Here is a 25203-nt window from a genome sequence, read left to right as displayed (position 1 = left end):
GGTTTGAGTCTCCGTAGATTTCTAGGCGCGTAGCACCACACGCCTTTGCCATTTTCATTCCGTGTAGCAGTGCTTCGTATTCTGCTTCGTTGTTTGTCGGCAGGGAGAAATTCATGCGTAGTATATACTTCATCTTATCTCCCTGTGGTGATATCAGTACCACTCCTGCCCCCGCGCCTGTACTCCGTTTTGACCCATCAAAGTACATCACCCATGACCCCGACATGTCGGGTGTTGCTGGTGTTTGTGATTGGATCCAATCTGCCACAAAATCTGGGAGAATTTGGGATTTTACCGCCGTTCGGTTGACGTAAGTTATGTCGTGTGGCGCTAACTCGATGGCCCATTGAGACACTTGACCCGTGGCTTCCGGATTGGTCATTATGCTCTTCAGGGGTGCTTCGCTCACAACTTTTATCGGGTGCTCCGTGAAGTAGTGCCTCAGCTTGCGAGCCGACCTCCACACTGCATATGCCAACTTCTGGTGATGAGGATACCTCTGCCTTGCGGGGGTGAGTACTTCACTGAGGTAGTAAACGGGCCTCTACACGCCATGAACTCTCCTTGCTTCTTCTCGCTCGACAACCAAAACGCTGCTGAAGACTTGAGCTGTGGTGGCTATGTACATCAGCAGTGTCTCCTTTTCGCGCGGGGTCATGAGCACCGGGGAGGTCGATAGGATTTTCTTCAAGTTGTCGAAGGAATCTTGCGCCTCCTTTGTCCACTTGAACTTTTTTGTCTTTTTCATCAGGTTGTATAAGGGCAAAGCTTTCTCCCCTAGCTTTGCGATGAACCTGCTTAGTGCTGCCAATCGGCCTGCCAACTGCTGCACTTGGTGCAAATTCTTTGGCGGCTCCATGTCAAGAATAGCTTTGATCTTCAAGGGGTTAGCCTCGATTCCTCTGGCTGATATGAAGTATCCGAGTACTTGTCCTCCTGGCACCCCGAAACAACACTTCTTCGGATTTAGCTTGATTTTGTATCTGTCCAGATTGTCGAAGGTTTCCCGCAAGTCATCAATGAGTGTGGCTGTGTGCTTTGTTTTCACCACGAAGTCGTCGATGTAGACTTCAATGTTCCTTCCAATCTGCTCTGCGAGGCAGGCTTGCATGCAGCATTGGTAGGTAGCTCCTACATTTTTCAACCCGAAGGTCATGACGTTGTAACAAAAAACGCTGTGCGGAGTGATGAACACGGTCAGCTCCTGGTCCTCCTTTTTCAGTTTGATCTGGTTGTACCCAGAGTACGCATCGAGGAAAGAGAGACAATCGCACCCAGCTGTAGAATCGACTATCTGATCTATTCGAGGCAGTGGGAAATGATCTTTCGGGCAGTGCTTGTTAAGGCTAGTGTAATCGATGCACATGCGGAGAGCAGCTGTATCCTTCTTTGGCACCATGACTGGATTAGCCACCCATTCAGATTCCTTAAGCTCTCGGATAAATCCCGCCTTACGAAGTCGATTAACTTCTTCACCGATTGCTCTTCTTTTAGGTTCGGAAAATTGACGCATCGACTGCTGTACTGGTTTGGCCATCGGGTCAACATTTAGGGCATGCTCAGCGAGTTCCCTGGGGATACCTGGCATGTCGGATGGCTCCCATGCAAATATCTCCCAGCGCTCACGGAGGAACTCGATGAGCGCGCTTTCCTATGCGACAGCTAGGTCAGCCGAGGTGTTGACCGTCTTCTTCGGATCAGTAGGGTGCACCTGCAGCTTCTTGGTCTCCTTTGTGGTATCGAACTCATCGGATCTCGCGTTTCGATTGTCGGCTGGTGGCTGTGTGTGGTCTGTAATGGCGTCGATTGCGTTGAGTTCTTCTTTGGCTCCAAACTTTGAGGCGATCTTCTGAAATTCCCTGTCGCAGTTGTCTGACCGAGCGAAGCTGCCGTGAACGGTTATTGGGGTCCCGTTGTTGCCTGGCATCTTTAGTTTCAGGTATGCATAATGAGGCACGGCCATGAATTTGGCAAACGCGGGCCTGCCAAGGATGGCGTGGTACTGAGATTCCCAGTCGACTACCTCAAACTTGACCCTTTCCTTTCTGAAATTACTGGGCGTGCCGAAGACTACGTCCAATGATGTTTTGCCCAGCGAGTAGGCCGGTCGAGTCGGTATAATGCCATGGAACCCTGTGTCGGATTCTTTCAGCATGTCGACTGTTAAACCCATTGCCCTCATTGTGCTGGCGAATAACAGGTTCAAGCCACTTCCACCGTCCATGAATACTTTGCCCATATTGTATCCTCCAATCTGTGCTTCCAGGACCAGGGCCACATGACCGGGCCTTGGGATGGCCTTCGGGTGGTCCGCCCTGCTGAAGGTGATGCTCTGATCTGACCAATCGATAAAATCTGGCGTATCAACCATGGCAACTTCCGCGTACTTCACTTCTCGAGAGAACTTTTTGATTTCTCTTTTCGAAAAGCTGGTTTTGTGGATCATGTTGATTTGTCCGCGCAACGCTGGGAATACCTCGACTGGTACATATTCGTCTTTTTCCATCGGCTCGTACGGTTCTGGTACATATGGTTCTGGCCGATGATCATAGGACCTTGCTTTCTCTTCCATCATGCGAACTCTTGATGTGGCTTCAGCTCTAAGGTCGTCGCAGAACTGTCGAATCTCTAGGAAGTGTCGGCAGTTCCTTAACAGATGGCTGGACTTTTCCTGACCGTCTTTAGGATCAAAGTAAGAGTGGAGATAACATGGCGCCTCAAGCTGCTCTGTAGCTGAGAGGTGTGGCGAACGAGTGCGGCCTCTGATTGACGACATGTCGTAGTATCGAGAGTGGACTGCTGTTCTGCCTTCCTCTTCACGGTGTGAGCTCCTTCGTCTCTTCCTTTGTCCAGCTGCGGCATCGAGATTTTCTCGGTTGTTCTCTCGTATGCTTCTGGGAGAAATTTTTAGGGCTGTTGCCGAAGGGGAACCCTCCTGTGGCACAACCTTTGAGTCGGACACGCCGGCCCCGGGGAGGCGAAGAAAACCTCCGGAGTCGATGACGAAGTGGACGCCACTGAAAACAGCTTCCGTGTCGCGAGACGATGCCATAGAATTCGGGTGAAGTTCTTCGCGGCGCGGCACGAACTCGTAGGATCCGCAGCGGATCGGATCTCTCGAGTTTGCTGGTGTCGGTGACTCGAGTAAGAACGCCGCGGACGTAACTGGTGCTGCCGATGACCTGCCTTGTGCCGACAGATTCCCCACAGACGGCGCCAATTGTCGAGGGTACTCCTCGCCAATGCCCTCCGATAGGGGCTTAGGGTTGATGGAATCCTGTAGGCTGACACGAGACATCGGTTCACAGACAAGCGGGGAGAGCAATTTACCCAGGTTCGGGGCCCTCGATGAGGTAAAACCCTTACGTCCTGCCTGTCTGTTCTTTGATTATGATGACAATGGGTTACAATGGGGTGCCGAATAGTTTGGCTGATATCTAGTCGAGATTGCTATTGCTAGGGTTACCTAGCTCTAAACTTTTCCTGGCTAAGATTGCTAAGATTGTTCGTGTCCCTCGGCAGCCCCTCTCCTGGCCTTTATATAGGAGGCCAGGTCTCAAGAGGTCTAATCGAATACGACTAGTTTTACAGTAGTTTAGATCCAATCTTTCCTTGTTTGTTCGCATCCTTGTCTTGCCCGTCAAGGAATCTTCTGGTGCGCCGACCTAGTGGCCCATCTCGCCTTCAGGTATCTTCATGGGCCTCCAATTAGACAATACCGGATAGGGCAACACTGGTTACTCGAAGGGTAATGCCCACGTCAGGTGGGGTGGACGATACCCCAACTGAAGCGAGTGCGGTAGACTGCTGGATGAGCATATGGTTTGGAGGTTCGGCGGGGATGATCCGGTCCGGTTGATGACGGTGTCGATGAAGCGGCTCCGGCAGGCAGCCGGATGACGAGGATCGCGAGGCCGCAGGTAGGCCAGGGAAGTCCGGCGGGGATGTTCCGGTGCGGTGGTCGTGGAGGTGGGAGAGAGGGACTTGGGAAGTTCCGGTGGGTGGTCTGAGGGAAATGAATTTTTTTTGGGAGGGTTTCCGGGCTAGGGAGGTGGTGATCCAAAAAAATGACGGGCAGATCCCCCTACCAACCGACTTTGCTGCCATCTCCACAGGGGTAGAATGGGAATTTGGAAGCGTGTGAAATTTTTGTATTTTGTGGGCGGGAAGTTTTGCCGCTATGAGATTTTGAATTTGGCTAAGGTCCAAGTATAATGATAAAAATTGTGACACCGTACTAGTACCTCTGTTCAAGGCCGAGCGCAAAATCAAATCATCATCACATTAAATACCGGTTACTATCATCGTGATCTATCTTCTTATCCCATTCAAAAACCCGTCTGAAATATTTCAGGATTGGCGGGAGATTTTGCCGCCCGACTGAGATTTGATTTTGAATATGGCTATGGTCAAGTAATATAATATAATACTAATATAAAGGCGATACACCTGGTTAATTGCTCTGCTCCGGCAGTCAAGGCCAGCAGCCACATCAAGCCATCATCATTACAAACAAAATCAGTCAAATCTAGAAGCTAGTATAGGAAAAATTCACAGCATAATAAATCCAGAAAACTAAGTGCGGAGTATAATACATAAACTGCATTCAACAACCAAAAGCAGCCAATAACAATGTTAATGTTCACGACAAACTAATCTAAAAATAATACAAGATGCAATGTATGGCCAACATGAAGATTAGGATACCCCAGGATGAATGAATCTGATCTTCATTCAGCATATATTTCTTCGTCACTCCGTTCTATGATCTGAAGGAAATATTCATTGAACTCCTTCCGTCTGCAGTGTGCAGCCAATACATCCTCCAAACGGTATGGCCTTTGTTCATTTCTCATACCGTAGTTTCCTAATCTATCCACACGTATTGGCCACTCATCCCAGGCCTTTATATCATCAAAGTACTCTCTGATATAACCCAAATATCCGTAGTAGATGCAGCCAGGTCAAAGTGTCGGGTACACTCTGGTGTCGATGGAGATACACCAGATATAATGGACGAAGAAGGCACGATTGCCAATGTTATTGATAGCATGGAGAGAGCGGCTCTCAGTGTCCACACGGTACACCAATGGTTGACCTTCCTACAAATGCTTGTTGTCCAACAACACAAGCAGCAGAGCACCATCCGACTTCACAAGGTAGAACTTGTTATTTCCAAGTTCTGGAAATGAAAATAGTGTATCCATGTTGACAGTGCTCGCGTGCTGCTCCAACTGGACATTGTTGGTGCACACTAATTTTCCGAACTCAAACTTGTTCACAGCTATTGCATACAATTCACCATTGAACGGGGTAATGCAATGCAGAGAATGGTGCTCGGTCGAAAATCTTCCTTCTCCCCAATCTTCATCTATACCCTTAGTTGGAGTGCTCTCATCGACCCAAGCAATTTCCGCCGGGTAATCTTTGGAAACGAAGACCATAGTCGGGGACTTCATTACAGTGACTGACTTCAGAATAACATATGACATATGCGCCTCAAACCTAGTATTCAATGTCTTTGTGAGTGGGTTCAGAAGCCGTATCTTGTGCGGCTGGTTCTTCTGGGATCGCACGATGACGCCACAGCAAAAGTCGACGAAGTAGTATCTAAAATATATTGATGAAGATAACATTCAGCACTAAGATGTTTACGATTGAAAATAAAAATAGATTAACTCTATAGATATGGAGGAATTTGAACCTTGCATGAACTTCCGTTAGATCGATGGTGACATAGCGGGATGTGCGGAGGTGGAGGTAGGTGAAATCAGCAGTGTGTGGAAGGGCGTGTTCTACCATGATCCATTCATGCAGGTGCACGTCGGGCACCTGAGCGCCAATTTCTACAAACTCGCCTCAAAGCAGAGTAGGTGTCCATGTACTCCTCGTTCGCCAGTAAGCAGTCCCCGATCTTGTGAAGTGGTCCGTCAGCCCTGAGAGAGGCCCAGTCCACGGAGGCTCCACACTTGGATGCGCCGCCCTCAGAGGCGACGGTCTCGGGGGCGACGGCCGCCGGCGCATTCTTCTTGTCCATCGCCGGCAGGGAACGCGCGTAGGGCGGTTGGTGTTTTTTCATTCGATTTGGAGAAGTTGATGGGACTTGAGAGGCGTGGTTGCGTGCGTGAGTGAGAATGAGACTGTGTGCAGAGGGAGGGACAGAGGGGCTCTGTACAGGCAACATGACGGTTGGTCTCGGCAGTTTCTCAAAAAAGCTAGACGTTTGGTCTCAACACGTGCACCGCCTAACCGCTGCGCACCACGACACGTGTCCGTGGTACTGCACGTCTGCACCGTTACGTGTACTCAGTTCTACCGTCGAGCCTTACACTGGAAAAATATATGTACTCCGTACTCTGTTTTCCCCTCGAGTACTAATACTGGCTAGTGCAATATACTCAGTTTTACCCTCAAGTGGCTGGTCAAGAGAGAGTCAACAAATGGGCTTAAGCTATCTAATTGAGTAATTTCATGCGCAAAAAAATAAAATCATAGTGCCTCCTACTCATGGAGTCTTGTTAAGAAGAGGAGGTCTAACACGTGGAAAACAGAATAGCACACCACATGTCCGAAATGATGGAAAGGGCTAGGCAATCCACTTATTATAGATCTCAACAAAAACCACATGGAACTAGTATATTAAACTTATGCAGTAGCCAACGCAACCAAAAGTCAGAAGTGCAGGCCGAGTCCCAAAGGCACAACACAATACGGAAACTTGCAAACTTATATAAAAGGGGCTATGCAACCCACTTATACACACATTAACAACCATCCTCGTGTGTGACAAGAGAAATTCAACACTGGATTCGGAGGTAGGCACATGAAGCTTTACAAGGGCCAATGGGGCACCAACAAATTAAGTATGAATTGAACCACACCATCAACAATTCAAACTCGAGACCTTGGCTCTAATACCATTTAAGTTCAAACTGATTGAAAAGGCTAGGCAACCAATTTATAAAACATCCACAGGAACAACTACCAAGTTGATCCCAGCCGCATATAAATGCATCCACCAACAAAATAGGAACATTGCCTCAGTCTCAAGAAAAATTTCACAATACCAAGGTACTCACATGTCAATGTCAGTGTTCATATCCAATTATCTATGGCATTTTATTAGTCTTTGAGAGATTATAACGAACTTGATTGGCCTCCTGCAGTAGGGCATCACAGGCTACTGATCTCGATATCAACATGTCAACTTGGTTTCTTAACACATCTACTGTAGCTCGTTCTATTTGGAGTTGTTCCTCCAGAACTTGTGCAGAGAAAGACTTGGACTTGGACTTGGACTTGGACTGCAAAAACCCAGCATTTCGCAGGAAAGTGTTTTTGGTGATATCTTTATTTTTAAGTACCATGGTAAATGTCTCCATACATTCTTCTAGAGTTTTTTCCACACCGTCTTTCCCGGGTTTAAGTTATTACAGAGAAACATGCAGACGGTAGATTTAATGTGTATGAACTACTTTTAATCCTACAAGTTGGTATGCCTGATTACACATCAAATGCATTTTCACAAAAACGCCTACAAGATCATATTGACATGCCCATTATTGCTCCTACAAATTGGCAAGTGTGTCGTTAAAAAATTTAAATCATAAAGAAGACTTACAATAACACTTTCTGCGAGTTCTCCTATCACATTATGTTTGTTCTTCTGGCATGCCTCGAATCGCTCCGCGTAGTCATCTCTTTGTCTGGTTGCATGTTGTTTGCATGATCTACTTTCTACATTTTTGTACAATCATATAGAAATCAAATAACGTGGTTAAAATGGAGGATGGAAATATAACATGCACATGTAGTTCTACACAATTTACGAGTAACATATGTAGCAGTACAGACCAGCAGGGCATTACTTTTTGCCAGAGATGCCCAACCAAGTGACGAGATCCTGTACGGCTTGGTAAACGTTGTTTCAAGCGGTTAGCCTGGTTCCTTTTAGACAACGTCTGCAAAAGGAGACTAGTGAGACACTGGCGCAAAATAAGTATTCGGATTTTAATCTGGTTTCACGGTCCTTATAAGCCATACCACATTCTTTGGATCAGACCAGTGCTTGACAAGATCTCCCCACTGCTCGTCAGTCATACAAGGTGCAGGAGATTTTTTTCGAACAAAGGCGATGTAATCCGCCGATGAAGTATGTCGCCTTAAGCTTATAGCGGTGCTGGCGCAACAATTCTTTGAATATGGAAGCGATGAAAAACTTTACATCCTCATTATCCTCATCGAATTCAAACCTTAACTGCTCACAACAGTGGAATGATTGGTGAGTTATATAGCATAGAAACAATAGTAAGCTACAAGAAATGGGACAGATCAATGTGGAATAATTTATCATTACCAGGAGAAGCATGACTTACATGTAAATTATGCACTAAACTCTCAAACTGTGAAGGGGTGTCAACATGCTCCTTCCACAATGGGAAGGTAGGAAGTTCATTCCTGATAAATTAGCCAATATGTGATACAAGATATGAAGATTCATGCGGATGAAGTGGCCTTCTTCCACCTACAATAGATGTGATGCGAAATCTTGAACCCATTCCGGAAATCTTAGCTGCAAGTTTTCTTCCTACCGTTGGCCCCCTCGTTTTTATTGATCGTGGCGAACCTACCAAGTTAAGCATTACATCAAGCTATCATGGTATATATATACATAAGGGAGCATTAAACTACAAGTCTTGGAAAAAGTATTACCTTTTTTGGCGTGGGTCTCATCATCGGGAGAGGAGTTGTCTTTCGCAGGACTAAGGGTCGGAGGGAGATCATCACCAGTTTGCTGGTGTTGTGGCAGCACTGTTTGGACATTTGAGGCTGTATCATCTGGGACTAGCATCATGTGTCCTTGGCCATTATTACCTACCATCACTCCTGATGGTGCCAATTGTTGGCTCGAATCTGCTGTGGAAACTGGTTCCGTTGGCAATTGTTGCTGAGAAACAGTATTGGCAACTGGTGGTTGTGGAATGTGTGGGCTGGTACATGTTGGGGCTACTTCTGTCTGATTCGATGGTTTGTGGTTTTTACGAGACCTTTTACTGTTATCATTCTCGGCCTGTTCGCCACCTCGTGTCAGTCTTTTGTTAGACCTTGTAATAGGAGGAGCAGCACGAGCATCAGGCTTAACCCTTTTTTTATTACGCACTGTCACCCATCCTCCGGTATCAGCCTGAGGTTCCTGTTGAGTGTTCTTCCTCCTGTTTGTTCTTGAAAAGTTCTTGCCCGAATCTGCAGATGCCTGTCACACATAAATGATATTTCAATGTAGAATATTATATGATGATGACATGCAGATGGAATGGAAAAACAGTAAGGCAACATATGCCAAAACATATATGATGCATTAACTAAGCAGGAAAATTGTAGTAATGAGATTGAACATGGCATGGGTAACATATTTGGTAGGACTGGGATACAGCAAATGGAAGTTGGGACAAATAATTCGATGACAGGACAGAGAAAACTCACCTTGTTGTGTTGCAGAGGATAGTCGACCAGGGCATCTTCCTGAGTCAGCTCGCCATCACAATCAGCAGGATAAATTTTTGAATCAGAGGAATGTTCTGTATCCTTTGTGAGGGAGGTGGGTGGCGTTTTTGCACTAGACCTTGTAGAAGGATGTAGTGTTAGGCCCAACGAGGCTGCAACTCGGCTATTATGCAGGATAGTTTGCCTCCGTTGCTCTTCGTACTCATTCTCGAGTGGAAGACCTAACATGCATTGGCGAGAAATGCAGATGAGATTTATCATGGAACTGTGCATATAAGAACAAATTAATAGTAGAAGTGAGACTGCTCAAAAGGTGTAATGACAAACAAACTATGGCTCAAAAATAATTGACGTTCATATTGTCAAGCTTCATGCACTAGCCAACGCAACCGGAAGTCCGGACTGATGGAAAGGGCAAACAAATTATGGCTCAAAAATAATTTACGTTGGGCAACAGAGGGCAGCAGCAACAATTTTTAGGATAAGTATGAATGTCAAGCTTCATGCAGTAGCCAACGCAACCAAAAGTCCGAACTGATGGAAAGGGCTAAGCAATCCACATATACACTCAAACACATATAAGTGTCATTTCATGCCAATGGTTAACCATATGGAATGGTGTGTGCTTAATATAATTGCCTAGGGTCTTCCAAGTTCCAACAGATCGGTCTATTGGATTAACTTGCTAGAGCATGCAATTCGAAATGGTATCAGACCTACAAGGTCCTGAGTTCAAATCCTAGCAAGTAGCAACGCAGTATTCAAAATAAATATTTGCAGCCTTCCTAAAAAAATATCTAATGATACATGCCTAAGGCTCGGTCTATTGAATGAGCGGTTTTATCACTTAGCACCACAAGTTGAGGATTTTTTATCACAAAACACCAACATTGGGGGAAATTATTTCACATAACACATTATTTGTCATTAGTTGGCTTCACAAGAGCATCACCCTACAGCGTGACACCAATTTACAGTACGTGAGCATGTTTGCTACAAACAAATGAATTTTGGTGTGAAATTTTGTAGACACTCTGTGGAAATGAGAATATGAGTCACACTTGTTACATATGCTACACACAAAATGAATTACCATATGACAAATATCCATTGAAATTATAACCACACAAGAACATGAGATTTGGGTAATATATTCTGTACCAGCATAAGGTTTTGATAATGTGTACCAATACAACTACCCTGGACATAAGATTATTTCGAACTGTCTGGACATTAGATTAAACAACTAGTGTTGACAAACAACTTTGTATTTAGCGTTTAATAGCAAATACCACAAAATAAAGTCTAATTGTCTTTCACCTACTGTCACTCTTAAACTGACGGTGGCCCTCACTAATGGGCTATCAAACAGAGATCATGTATTCTGCGAAACAATTACCCCAAATGTTGATGTTTTGTGATACAAATTTCTAGGGTTGTGGTTCTGTGATAAAATAAAATCCCGAACTTCTGGTGTTAAGTGATAAAACCTCATTGGATGAACTGGCTAGAGCATGCAATTCCACATGGCGCACACAGAGTTGCAAATAGAAAAAATACATGCAGTTTAATACTATCAATAAATTGCTCTGCTAGCTTGACTACTATCATAACCTTTGTAAAATGTACTACCACCATCCCGAAGTTTTTACCAAAAATCATTATTAACATGCAAAATACAAATTTAATATCATTAAATATAGAAAACAAATATATTTTCGTACGGTATCTACAAAATATTATATTTCTTGATAGATTGTTCTGAAAGTTTGGTCAAACTTTACTTGGTTTGACTTCTATAAATAAGCCTTCAGGTTTGGGGTGGAGGTAGTATACTTCAAACCCCAAAAAAGTACCGCACAGTAGTGATATTTGGAAAAGAAAAGTGTAACGAAAGCGGACATAAGCTCTGCCTCTCCATCAGCAGATGTAAGGTTACGATCAGCAGAGTTCCGAGATTAAAAAAAACATGCAGTTTAATACTATCAACAAATTGCTCTGCTAGCTTGACTGCTATCACAACCTTTGTAAAATGCATACTTCAAACCCCCAAAACATATCACACAGAAGTGATTCTCGGAAAAGAAATGCATAGCGAAAGCGGACATAACCTCGATCTTCCTCTCGATCAGCAGATGTAAGGTTGAGATCTCATATAGCTACGCGGCAAACAACTATCTACACTGATCTAATATCAGCAAGAATGCATTGCAAGAAAGCAACGAAAACTAGTGTCAGAAATCAAATGCATATAACAAAAGCGGACATGTAAAGTATTCATAAACCTTCGTCTGAGGCCAGGGCGGATTTACTCTTTGGTTGGGGGTGGTCGACTTTGGGGCCGCGTTTTTTGCCCATCTTGATCTCCGGTGAGGTGGACTACAGAGTCGGGGAAGCAGATCCGGAGTAGATATGGCGCGGTCAACGTCGGCGTCGATGAAGCTAATCCGGCTTGCTAGACAGCAAGGGAGGTCCACCGGTAAAACGTGGTCAGTCACTACGGTGGCCGGTGAGGAGGCAGTGATGGTGAGGAGGGGTGGTGGGGCACGGCCGTCGTCGTGGGAGTGTGCCTGGTAGAAGGATGAGAAAGATGTGGTGTTCGAATTGTGCTCTACAAGGAAATATCCTCTGTTGACCGATGTTTTATAGGCCGACAGGCAAACCGCAGGTTTTGGGGTAGCTTGAAAATGGGACGCGCCAACAATTTTGGCGCGTGTTTTGCGGTAGAGATGAAAGTCACCCATAAGAAACTTTCCTCATGGAATACCTTTTGCTTGTTGGTTGGTCGTGTGGACAACATATATAGTGGGAGATGCCCATAGCTAGCTAGGCCATTCATATCAAACTCGAGTGATTATCACTAAGTTTACAATGAATATATTTCATGACACTCGCTATTGGCCGGATAGTAGAAAATATATTTCATGAATATCCCATATTAGTTAATTTATATTATTTCAATTGCTAAAATATTTTCATATTCTTTTAGAGTTCTTTTCATATTCTTTTAGAGTTCTAAAAAACACACTACACAATGACAATGGATATTACCACTACCTTCTAGGTCCCGGCCATCAGATTTAGGGCTCCTTCGATTCATAGGATTTGCATAGGAATTGTGTAGGATTTGGTTCCTATGGAAAAATTTCATATACATGTTGTTTGATTCATAGGAATATATCCTATAGGAAAAATTCCTATGGAAATCTTGTACTCCTATAGGAAAAAAAATTAGCTCATACCTCATGAAAAATTCCTATAGGAAAAAAACATTAGCTCATACCTCATGAAAAATTCCTTTGCTTCAATCAAACACACTTCATCTTCCTATGGGATTCAAATAGACATGCCATTCTAATCCTATGAATTTCCTATTCCTATGCTTTTTCTATCCTTTGAATCAAAGGAGCCCTTAGAGAAAAGTAGCTTAGCCAGAGATTTAGACCTTTGTGCAACAAATACATGAGTTGCTGATATGTGCAAAAGAACAGGTTAAGTGAGTGTTCTGTGCAACAATGACAACAATAAGTGGAGTTTCGTGCAAAGGATAAAAGGTGCAAAAGGGATCACACGGAAGGAGAAAGAGAAAGGGAGAGCAGTGCCTCACGGGGCCGCTCTTATTTATGGTGAAAAGAAATGCTTCACTTTTTCGGTGAGTGATGTTGACTGGCACACAGGGTTTCAGTTCTGTAGACCTGCAGTGCATGCTACGCGCCTGTCTAATGTTCTTTTTTTTCAGCGACAAATGGGAGAGAGAGAGAGAGTCTTGACGATGCGTCTTTACTTGACAAAGAAGATTGCTGGGAGTTTGCCTACCTACCGCACGGACTTGTGCTCACTGATGTGTGGGACCTACACGCATGGGAACCACACGTAAGTGACCGACATACTTTATTCTAGGGGTGCCCGTCAAGCTAATACATAGTCTGCAACATGAAACCTATTCGCTTATAAAATATGAACTTTGAAATCCAATTTAATTTAAGTCTATTATTGGTCATATCAAGTATAAAACTACATTCTGAAACTTGTTCAACGCTTTCTCATAAATTATTATGGTAGTTTTTTAAAATCAAATGCTAATTGATTTGAGATAAAAACATATATTACTGCACAACAATGGGATATTAAAATATATATTTGTAAATAAAAGTAAGAAGTCAATGTTGTGGTAAGTTAGGAGGTTCAAAGGGTAAACCAAATATAACGTTTTGTTCAATCTCATAGTTAATATTACCAAGTTTGATTCTCCCTGGACAGCATTGTTTGTTATAGTGTTCCCTAATTGGGCATGGTGGTGCATCTTGCCATTTCTAACACTATTGATGACTAGACTTTTCAAGTTTTCAGTATAAAAAATCGTTTTTCATTTTCTAGATGATAAAATATGTTTATTTTGTGCATGGGGTAGATAAAATATGGGTCAAAATGGCGCATCTACATTTTTAAAATAAATTAGGCCATATTTTAATGCCAATTCCCAAATTTACGGTTTTTAGTGCTTTCTAGCTAGTTTCGCACATTTAAATGACTTTATGCTGATTTATTGAAAGTAATTCAAATTTGAATTGTAGGTGTGTTATAACTTGGTCCTACAAGTCCCCACAAATCATTTTTAGATACATATTACTTACTATATATAGAAACCAGTGATAGTACTAAAATATTCAACCCCTTTGCAAGAATAATCATGTCGACCATTTTGACCTGGTTTTGAAATAAATAAATGAAAATGAAGAAAACCTCAAAAATGAAACCCTTCCGCATGGAGTGTGCTTATATGTGTTAGTTGACAGGGAAAATAATAAACATGTGATAGGGTACAACAACAACAACAACAACAACCAAGCCTTTCAGTCCCAAACAAGTTGGGGTAGGCTAGAGTTGAAACCCATAAGATCTCGAAGCCAAGTCATGGTTCCGGAACGTGGATAGCTAACTTCCACGCACCCCTATCCATGGCTAAATCTTTGTCGATATTCCAAACCTTCAGGTCTCTCTTAACGGACTCCTCCCATGTCAAGTTTGGTCTACCACGACCCCTCTTAACATTCTCAGCACGCTTTATCCGTCCTCTATGCACTGGCGCTTCCGAAGGCCTCCGTTGGATATGTCCAAACCATCTGAGACGATGTTGGACCAGCTTCTCTTCAATCGGTGCTACCCAACTCTCTCCCGTATATCATCGTTCCGCACCCGATCCTTTCTTGTGTGCCCACATATCCATCTCAACATGCGCATCTCTGCTACACTTAACTGTTGGATATGTCGTCTCTTCGTTGGCCAACACTCAGCGCCATACAACATCGCAGGTCGGATAGCTGTCCTATAAAACCTGCCTTTTAGCTTTTGTGGCACTCTCTTGTCACAGAGTACGCCAGAAGCTTGGCGCCACTTCATCCAACCAGCCTTGATTCGGTGGCCCACATCTTCATCGATATCGCCATCCTTCTGCAACATGGACCCAAAATATCGAAAAGTGTCTCTCTCTGGTACCACCTGCCCATCAAGGCTAACCTCTCCCTCCTCGTGCCTAGTAGAACTAAAACTGCACCTCATGTATTCAGTTTTAGTTCTACTAAGCCTAAAACCTTTCGATTCGAGAGTTCGCCTCCACAACTCTAACTTTCTATTAACCCCCGTTCGGCTATCATCGACTAGCACCACATCATCCGCAAAGAGCATACACCATGGGATATCTCCTTGTATATCCCTTGTGACCTCATCCATCACCAAATCAAAAAGATAAGGGCTCAAAGCTGACCCTTGGTGTAGCCCTATTCTAATTGGAAAGTCATCAGTGTCGCCATCGCTTGTTCGAACACTTGTCACAACATTACCATACATATCCTTGATGAGGGTAATGTACTTTATTGGGACTTTGTGTTTCTCCAAGGCCCACCACATGACATTTCGAGGTATCCTATCATAGGCCTTCTCCAAATCAATGAACACCATATGAAGGTCCTTCTTTTGCTCCCTGTATCTCTCCACCAGCTGTCGTACCAAGAAGATGGCTTCCATGGTAGATCTCCCAGGCATGAAACCAAATTGGTTTTTGTTCACGCTTGTCAACCTTCTTAAGCGGTGCTCAATGACTCTCTCCCATAGCTTCATAGTATGGCTCATCAGCTTGATTCCACGGTAATTAGTACAACTTTGAACATCCCCCTTGTTCTTGAAGATTGGTACTAAAATAATCCGCCTCCATTCTTCGGGCATCTTGTTTGACCGAAAAATGAGGTTGAAAAGCTTAGTTAGCCATACTATCGCTACGTCTCCAAGGCCTCTCCACGCCTCGATGGGGATACCATCAGGACCCATCGCCTTGCCTCCTTTCATCCTCCTTAACGCCTCCTTAACCTCGGACTCCTGGATACGTCGCACAAAGCACATGCTGGTATCATCAAAGGAGTCGTCTAGCTCAATGGTAGAGCTCTCAAACTCTCCATTGTAAAGGTTGTCAAAGTACTCCCGCCATCTACGCTTGATCGCCTCATCCTTCACAAGAAGCTGATCCTCTCCGTCCTTGATGCATTTGACTTCGTTGACAAAGCGGACTATCGTGTATGAAGTTTCCTGGTTTGCAAGGCAAATGATATAGTTATGGCCATATTTGTGGCACAGTTTGTTACAATGTGCCCAAATTGGGCATGGTGGTGCATCTTGCCATTCCCAACAATGTTGCTGACTAGACTTTTCATTTTTTGGTATATAAAACTCTTTTTCAATTTGTAGATGACAAAATAGATTTATTTTGTGAATGGGGTACATAAGATATGGCTCAAAATGGCGCCTCTACATTTTTAAGATAAATAAGGCCACATATTAGTGAAAATTCCCAACGCTTTACGTTTTTTAGTGCTTTCTAGCTAGTTTCACACATTTAAATGACTTTATGCTGATTTATTGAAAGTAATTCCAATTTGAAATGTAGGTGTGTTATAACTTCATCCTATAAATCCCCAAAAATCATTTTGGGATACATATTACTTACTATATACAGAACATGTGATAGGGTAGTAAAAAAATGTCTTCACAAGACGGACTATCGTGTGTATGAAGATTCATGTGCTTTGGTTTTCATTTTTTGATTTTTTCTGAATGTTTATGCCCATTTGAATCTTGGACAAATCCTAGGTTTGACCAAGATTTAAGTAAGTTTAAAACACATGAAAATGAAAAGGTAAGTCTGGATCCTTCTTAGTCACTCTAAAATGAAGCTTTGGGGGGTCTAGAAATTTCCATGTTTGAAACCCAAAACCATTTCTCTTCATGCTTGACTTCATAAGAAAAAACTAGTTTAGGGTTTTAGGGGGTAGATACATGATTTGCCGGGTTTGAATATGTCTAGACATGCTTGTTTATCAACTTGAATGCTTACTATATGACATAAGAAGACTATATGTGCGTTGGTTTTTTATTTTTAATTTTTTTATGAATGTTTATGCCCATTTGAATCTTGGTCAAGTCCTAGGTTTGACCAAGATTTTAGCAAGTTTAAAACACATGAAAATGAAAAGGCAAGCCTAGATCCTTCTTAGTCATTCTAAAATGAAGCTTTTGGGGGGTTCTTGAAATCTCAATATAATGTTTGAAACCCAAAACCACTTCTCTTCATGCTTGACTTCATAAGACAGAGTTAAGCGTTAGGGGTAGATCGATACATGCTTTTTTCTGTTTTGAATATGTCTAGACCTTGTTGATCAACTTGAATGCTTACTATATATGACATAAGAAGGCTATGTGCTTTGGTTTTTCATTTTTCTGGTTTTTTGAATTTTATGTCCATCTGAATCTTGGTCAAATACTAGCTAGGTTTGACCGAGATTTAAACAATTTTAAAACATGAAAATGAAAATGCAAGCCTGGATCTTTTTAGTCACTCTAAAATGAAGCTTTTGGGAGGTTCTTGAAATTTCCATGTTTGAAACCAATAGGACTTCTCTTCATGGTAGACTTCATAAGATCGACCGACTTTATGGTTAGGGGGTAGATACATGCTTTTTCTGTTTTGAATATGCCTAGAACTTGTTCATCAATTTGAAATTTCCGTGTTTGAAATCCAAAACCACTTCTCTTCATGCTTGACTCCATAATACAGAGTTTAAGGTTAGGGCCAGGGTAGATACATGATTTTTCTAGTTTGAATATGTCTAGACCATGTTTATCAACTTGAGTGCTCATGCATTATATGACATAAAAAGGCTATGTGCATTTTTTATTTTTTTATACCCATTTGAATCTCGTTCAAATCCTAGTTTTGACCAGGATTTAAACAAGTTTAAAACATGAAAATATGTGCATCTCTATAAACCATAAACCCTAACCCTAACTATATATAAAAAGATGAACAATCCATGCTTTTCGATTGCCTTTTTTGATCCACCTTTGGCTGGATTTCAAATTGGGGGGGGGGGGGGTAGGGGACGAGTGTGTTTCTTTGGATGCCTCTCTCGTATTTGCTAGTTTTGGGGGGTCACAAAAATTCAGGGTACCATCATGCCCACCCCCCTCCCTTCACGCGCGGAAAAAGTGTTAGGCGAGTAGTAAAATGGCATGAACAACAAGTTTCAAGTAAAATTTCGAATATAACCAGAATATACCAATTGATAGATGAGTTAACTTGGCTTCATGGAAAAAATAATGTCATGTAAATGAGTTAACTTGGCTTTCCTACCCTTGAATCCATAGGAAACTTTGTACTAATACAGTATAATGATCACCCGAGTTATTACACCAACAGGTCTGTCAGTTACGTATGGTTCCCATGCGTGAGGTCCCACACTTCAGTGAGCACAAGTCATGTGCGGTCGGTAGGCAAACTCCCATCTTCTTTGTCAAGAGAAGACACATCAAAACTCCCCCCTCTCTCTCTCTCCAGTTATCCACCTCCGCTAGCTGCTGGTTTTGGCATTGCGTTTCTACCTCAGCTCGGAGGCCATGGTGTGCACGCACTGTAGCCATGGCGATTTGGTCGCGCTAAGTGGTTCGTCCCCGGCTGCGACGAGGATCAATCTGGGCGATGGCTGTTAAGGACCCGATCGCATTTCTTGCTTTCAGCGTGGGGTCTTCCATGTAGAAGTTAGGGATTTAGATGAAATTTCCTGTTTATTCGATGTCTTGTTGTAAACTGTGCTCTGGTGCGTATTGGAAGTCTGAGTCCTTTAGGATCCTTCGGTTGTCCCTTTCTCTCAAAAAAAAACCATCTCTCTCATTATCGGCCTCGCTCGCTCGCACCTCCTGCGCACTGACAAACCCTGAAAAAGGTCAAACACCATAAATAAGAGGGCCCCCCTCACTTCTCTCCCTTCGTCTCCTTCCGTGTGATCCCTCTTCCTCCGAGTTTCACTGGACGGGCAAACACATGTGCTGCCTACAAATATTCGACCCCTTTGCATGGATAATCATGTTGACCATTTTTACCTGGTTTTGAAATAAATAAATGAAAATGAAGAAAACCTCAAAAATGAAACCCTTCCGCATTGAGTGCTTATAGGTGTACTAGTTGACAGGGAAAATAAGAAACCTGTGATAGGGTAGTAAAAAACAAAATGTCTTCACAAAACGGACTATCGTGTATGAAGATTCATGGGTTTCGAGCCAACAAATGGCGTAGTTATGGCCATATTTGTGGCATAGTTTGTTAAAATGTTCCCAAATTGGGCATGCTGGTGCATCTTGCCATTCCCAACAATGTTGCTGACTAGACTTTTCAACTTTTCGGTATATAAAAACTCATTTTTCATTTTCTAGATGTCAAAATAGGTTTATTTTGTGAATGGCGTACATAAGATACGGCTCAAAATGGCGCCTCTACATTTTTAAGATAAATTAGGCCACATATTAGTGAAAATTCCCAACTCTAGTGCTTTCTAGCTAGTTTCACACATTTAAATGACTTTATGCTGATTTATTGAAAGTAATTCCAATTTGAAATGTAGGTGTGTTATAACTTCGTCATATAAATCCCCAAAAATCATTTTTACATACATATTACTTACTATATGTCTAGACCTTGTTTATCTACTTGAATATGCTTACTATATATATGACGTAAGAAGACTATGCGCTTTGGTTTTTCATTTTTTCCTGAATTTTTATGCCCTTTTAAATCTTGGTCAAATCCTAGGTTTGACCAATATTTAAACAAGCTTAAAACATGAAAATGAAAAGGTAAGCTTGGATCCTTCTTAGTCACTCTAAAATTAAGCTTTTGGGTAGTTTTTGAAATTTCCATGTCTGAAACACAAAACCACTTCTCTTCATGCTTGACTTCATAATTAAGACAGAGTTAAGCGTTAGGGGGTAGATACATGCTTTTTCTGTTATAAATATGTCTAGACCGGCCATGTTCATCAAGTTGAATGCTGCTTACTATATATGACATAAGAAGGTTATGTGCTTTGGTTTTTCATTTTTTTGATATTTTTTGAATTTTTATGCCCATTTGAGTCTTGGTCAAATCATAGGTTTGACCAAGATTTAAACAAGCTTAAAACATGAAAATGAAAAGGTAAGCCCGTATCCTTCTTAGTCACTCTAAAATGAAGCTTTGGGGGGTCTAGAAATTTCCATGTTTGAAACCCAAAACCATTTCTCTTCATGCTTCACTTCATAAGAAAAAGCTAGTTTAGGGTTTTAGGGGGTAGATACATGATTTTTCGGGTTTGAATATGTCTAGACCTTGTTTATCATCTTGAATGCTTACTATATATATGAAGTAAGAAGACTATGTGCTTTGGTTTTTCTTTTCTTTCTTTTTTGATTTTTTTCTGAATTTTTATGCTCATTTGAATCCTAGGTTTGACCAAGTTTAAACAAACTTAAAACATGAAAATTAGAAGGTAAGCCTGGATCCTTTCCTAGTCACTCTAAAATTAAGCTTTTGGGAAGTTTTTGAAATTTCCATGTTTGAAACCCAAAACCACTTCTCTTCATGCTTGACTTCAATAAGACAGAGTTAAGGGTTAGGGGGTAGATACATGCTTTTTCTGTTTTGAATATGTCTAGACCTTGTTCATCAACTTGAAGGCTTACTATATATATATGACATAAGAAGGCTATGTGCTTTAGTTTTTCATTTTTTTATTTATTTTGTATTTTTATGCCCATTTGAATCTTGGTCAAATCCTAGGTTTGACCAAGATTTAAACAAGATTAAAACATGAAAATGAAAAGGTAAGCCTGGATCCTTCTTAATTAGTCACTCTAAAATAAAGCTTTGGGGGGGGGGGTCTAGAAATTTCCATGTTTGAAACCCAAAACCATTTCTCTTCATGCTTGACTTCATAAGACAAATCTAGTTTAGGGTTAGGGGTAGATACATGATTTGTCGGGTTTGAATATGTCTAGACATGCTTGTTTATCAACTTGAATGCTTACTATATGACATAAGAAGACTATATGTGTGTTGGTTTCTTATTTTTAAATTTTTCCCGAATGTTTATGCCCATTTGAATCTTGGTCAATCCTATGTTTGACCAAGATTTAAACAAGTTAATTTAAAACATGAAAATGAAAAGGTAAGCATGGAACCTTCTTAGTCACTCTAAGATGAAGTTTTTGGGAGGTTTTTTGAAATTTCCATGTTTGAAACCCAAAACCACTTCTCTTCATGTTTGACTTCATAAGACAGATCGAGTTTAGGGTTAGCTAGGGACATGGTAGATACATGATTTTTCTTGTTTTTATATGTCTAGACCATGCTTATCAACTTGAATGCTCATTATATGACATAAAAAAGGCTATGTGCTTTGGTTTTTCATTTTCTGGTTTTTTGAATTTTTATGCCCATTTGAATCTTGGTTAAATCCTAGGTTTGACCAAGATTTAAACAAGTTTAAAACATGAAAATCAAAAGGTAATTAAGTCTGGATCCTTCTTAGTCATTAAAAAATGAAGCATTTGGGGGGTTCTTGAAATCTCAATGTTTGAAACCCAAAACCACTTCTCTTCGTGGTTGACTTCATAAGACAGAGTTTAGGGTTAGGGGGTAGATCGATACATGATTTGTCGGGTTTGAATATGGCTAGACATGCTTTGTTTATCAACTTGAATGCTTACTATATGACATAAGAAGACTATATGTGCGTTGGTTTTTCATTTTTCATTTTTTCTGAATTAATGTTTATGCCCATTTGAATCTTGGTAAAATCCTAGGTTTGACCAAGATTTAAACAAGTTTAAACCATAAAATGAAAAGGTAAGCCTGGATCCTTCTTAGTCATTCTAAAATGAAGCTTTTGGGGGGTTCTTGAAATCTCAATGTTTGAAACCCAAAACCACTTCTCTTCATGGTTGACTTCATAAGACAGAGTTTAGGGTTAGGGGTAGATACATGATTTGTCGGGTTAATTTGAATATGTCTAGACATGCATGCTTGTTTACCAACTTGAATGCTTACTATATGACATAAGAAGACTATATGTGTGTTGGTCAAATCCTATGTTTGACCAAGATTTAAACAAGCATAAATCTTGAAAATGAAAAGGTAATCTTGGATCCTTCTTATTCACTCTAAAATTAAGCTTTTGGGAAGTTTTTGAAATTTCCATGTTTGAAACCCAAAACCATTTCTCTTCATGCTTGACTTCATAAGACATAATTAAGGGCTAGGGGTAGATACATGCTTTTTCTGTTTTGGATATGTCTAGACCTTGTTCATATCGATCAACTTGAATGCTTACTATATACATATGACATAAGAAGGCTATGTGCTTTGGTTTTCATTTTTTGATTTTTTCTGAATGTTTATGCTCATTTGAATCTTGGTTAAGTCCTAGGTTTGACCAAGATTTTAGCAAGTTTAAAACACATGAAAATGAAAAGGCAAGCCTGGATCCTTCTTAGTCATTCTAAAATGAAGCTTTTTTTGGGGGGGGGGGGGTTCTTGAAATCTCAATATAATGTTTGAAACCCAAAACCACTTCTCTTCATGCTTGACTTCATAAGACAGAGTTAAGGGTTAGGGGTAGATCAATACATGCTTTTTTCTGTTTTGAATATGTCTAGACCTTGTTGATCAACTTGAATGCTTACTATATATGACATAAGAAGGCTATATGCTTTGGTTTTTCATTTTTCTGGTTTTTTTGAATTTTATGCCCATTTGAATCTTGGTCAAATACTGGACGGGCAAACACATGTGCTGCCTACAAATATTCGACCCCTTTGCATGGATAATCATGTCGACCATTTTTACCTGGTTTTGAAATAAATAAATGAAAATGAAGAAGGCTATGTGCTTTGGTTTTGCATTTTTCTGTTTTTTTTTAATTTTCTGCCCATTTGAATCTTGGTCAAATACTAGCTAGGTTTGACCAAGATTTAAACAATTTAAAAACATGAAAATGAAAAGGCAAGCCTGGATCTTTTTTAGTCACTCTAAAATGAAGCTCTTGGGAGGTTCTTGAAATTTCCATGTTTGAAACCAATACGACTTCTCTTCATGCTAGACTTCATAAGGTCGACCGAGAGTTTATGGTTAGGGGGTAGATACATGATTTGTCTGGTTTGAACACATGCCTAAACCTTGTTTATCAACTTGAATGCTTACTATCTATATGACATAAGAATGCTATGTGCTTTGGTTTATCATTCTTTTGGTTTTTTCCTGAATTTTTATGCCCATTTGAATCTTGGTCAAATCCTAGGTTTGACAAAGATTTAAACAAGTTTAAAATATGAAAATGAAAAGGTAACCATGGATCCTTATTAGTCACTCTAAAATGAATCTTTTGGGAGGTTCTTGAAATTTCCATGTTTGAAACCCAAAACCACTTCTCTTCATGCTTGACTTCATAAGACAGAGTTTAGTGTTAGGGGTAGATACATGATTTGCATGGTTTGAATATGTCTAGACCTTGTTTATCATCTTGAATGCTTACTATATGACATAAGAAGACTATGTGCATTGGTTTTTCATTTTTTTCATTTTTTCATTTTCCTGCCCATTTGAATCTTGGTGAAATCCTAGGTTTGAGAAAGATTTAAACAAGTTTAACATGTGAAAACGAATAAGTAAGCATGGATCCTTCTTAGTCACTCCAAAATGTACCAATTGATAGATGTGTTAACTTTGCTTCATGGAAAAATTAATGTCATGTAAATGAGTTAACTTGGATTTCCTACCCTTTAATCCAGAGGAAACTTTGTTCTAATGCACTGTAATAATACACTGAGTTTTTACACCAACATGTCTGTCACTTACGTGTGGTGCCCATGCGTGAGGTCCCACACTTCAGTGAGCACAAGTCACGTGCAGTAGGTACGCAAACTCCCAGCCATCTTCTTTAAAATTCGTCTTTACTGGCTGTTCTGTTTTGGCAGATTCTGTCTCTGTTTTTTGCATTGTCTCTTGTGGACTTTAAGAAAGGATTTCTACACGTGGAGAGCTGTAGCTAATGTTTTATTGAGTTCTTGCAATATGTCACTACAGGACCAAGGTGGATTCAAATTTTTTGAGTACTAACCCCTCTAATGAAGTTTATGAGAAGTTTGGTGTGAAGGAAGTTTTCAAGGGTCAAGAAAGGAGGATGATATATGATCAAGAAGAGTGAAAAGTCTAAGCTTGGGGATGCCCCCGTGGTTCATCCCTGCATGTTTCAAGAAGACTCAAGCGTCTAAGCTTGGGGATGCCCAAGGCATCCCCTTCTTCATCAACTTATCAGGTTTCTTCTATTGAAACTATATTTTTATTCGGTCACATCTTATGTGCTTTACTTGGAGCGTCTGTGTGTTTATTTTCGATTTGTTTGTGTTTGAATAAATTCGGATCCTAGCAATCCTTGTTTGGGAGAGAGACACACTCCGTTTTTTCATATGAACACTTGTTCTTCGTTTTACTTTTAAAGTTCAATGATAAAAGTTGGAAGCTACAACACTTATGGTTATTTGGTTGGAAAAAGAAAACGCCTCATATTGTCTTGAATAATTTGACACTTGGCAATTGTTTTGAGCTCTCAAGTAGATCATGATTAATCTCTTGCATCATGTAGTTTAAACCTATTAGTGGAGAACTACCGTAGAGCTTGTTGAAATTGGTTTGCATGATTGGTCTCTCTTAAGGTCTAGATATTTTCTGTTAAAAGTGTTTGAGCAACAAGGAAGACAGTGTAGAGTATTATAATGCTTGCAATATGTTTTTATGTAAGTTTTGCTGTACCGGTTCATACTCGTGTTTGCTTCAAATAACCTTGCTAGCCTAAACCTTGTATCGAGAGGGAATACTTCTCATGCATCCAAAATCCTTGAGCCAACCACTATGCCATTTGTGTCCACCATACCTACCTACTACATGGTATTTCTCCACCATTCCAAAGTAAATTGCTTGAGTGCTACCTTTAAACAATTCAAAATTTATTACCTCTGATTTGTGTCAATGTTTTATAGCTCATGAGGAAGTATGTGGTGTTTTATCTTTCAATCTTGTTGGGCAACTTTCACCAATGGACTAGTGGCTTCATCCGCTTATCCAATAATTTTGCAAAAAGAGCTGGCAATGGGATTCCCAGTCCCAAATTAATTAACCAAAATAGACACTCCTCCATGGTATGTGATTGTTGGACGGCACCCGAAGGATTCGGTTAGCCATGGCTTGAGAAAGCAATGGTGGGGAGGAGTGTCATCATAATAAAACTAAAATAAAAAGGCACTCCTTCATGGTATGAGATTGTTGGTAGGCACCCGAGGATTCGG

Source organism: Lolium perenne, chromosome 3 (genome assembly GCF_019359855.2).
Source record: "Lolium perenne isolate Kyuss_39 chromosome 3, Kyuss_2.0, whole genome shotgun sequence".
NCBI lineage: Eukaryota > Viridiplantae > Streptophyta > Magnoliopsida > Poales > Poaceae > Lolium > Lolium perenne.
The sequence above is the reverse complement of the archived record's forward strand: the minus strand, read 5'-3'. Positions refer to the sequence as shown.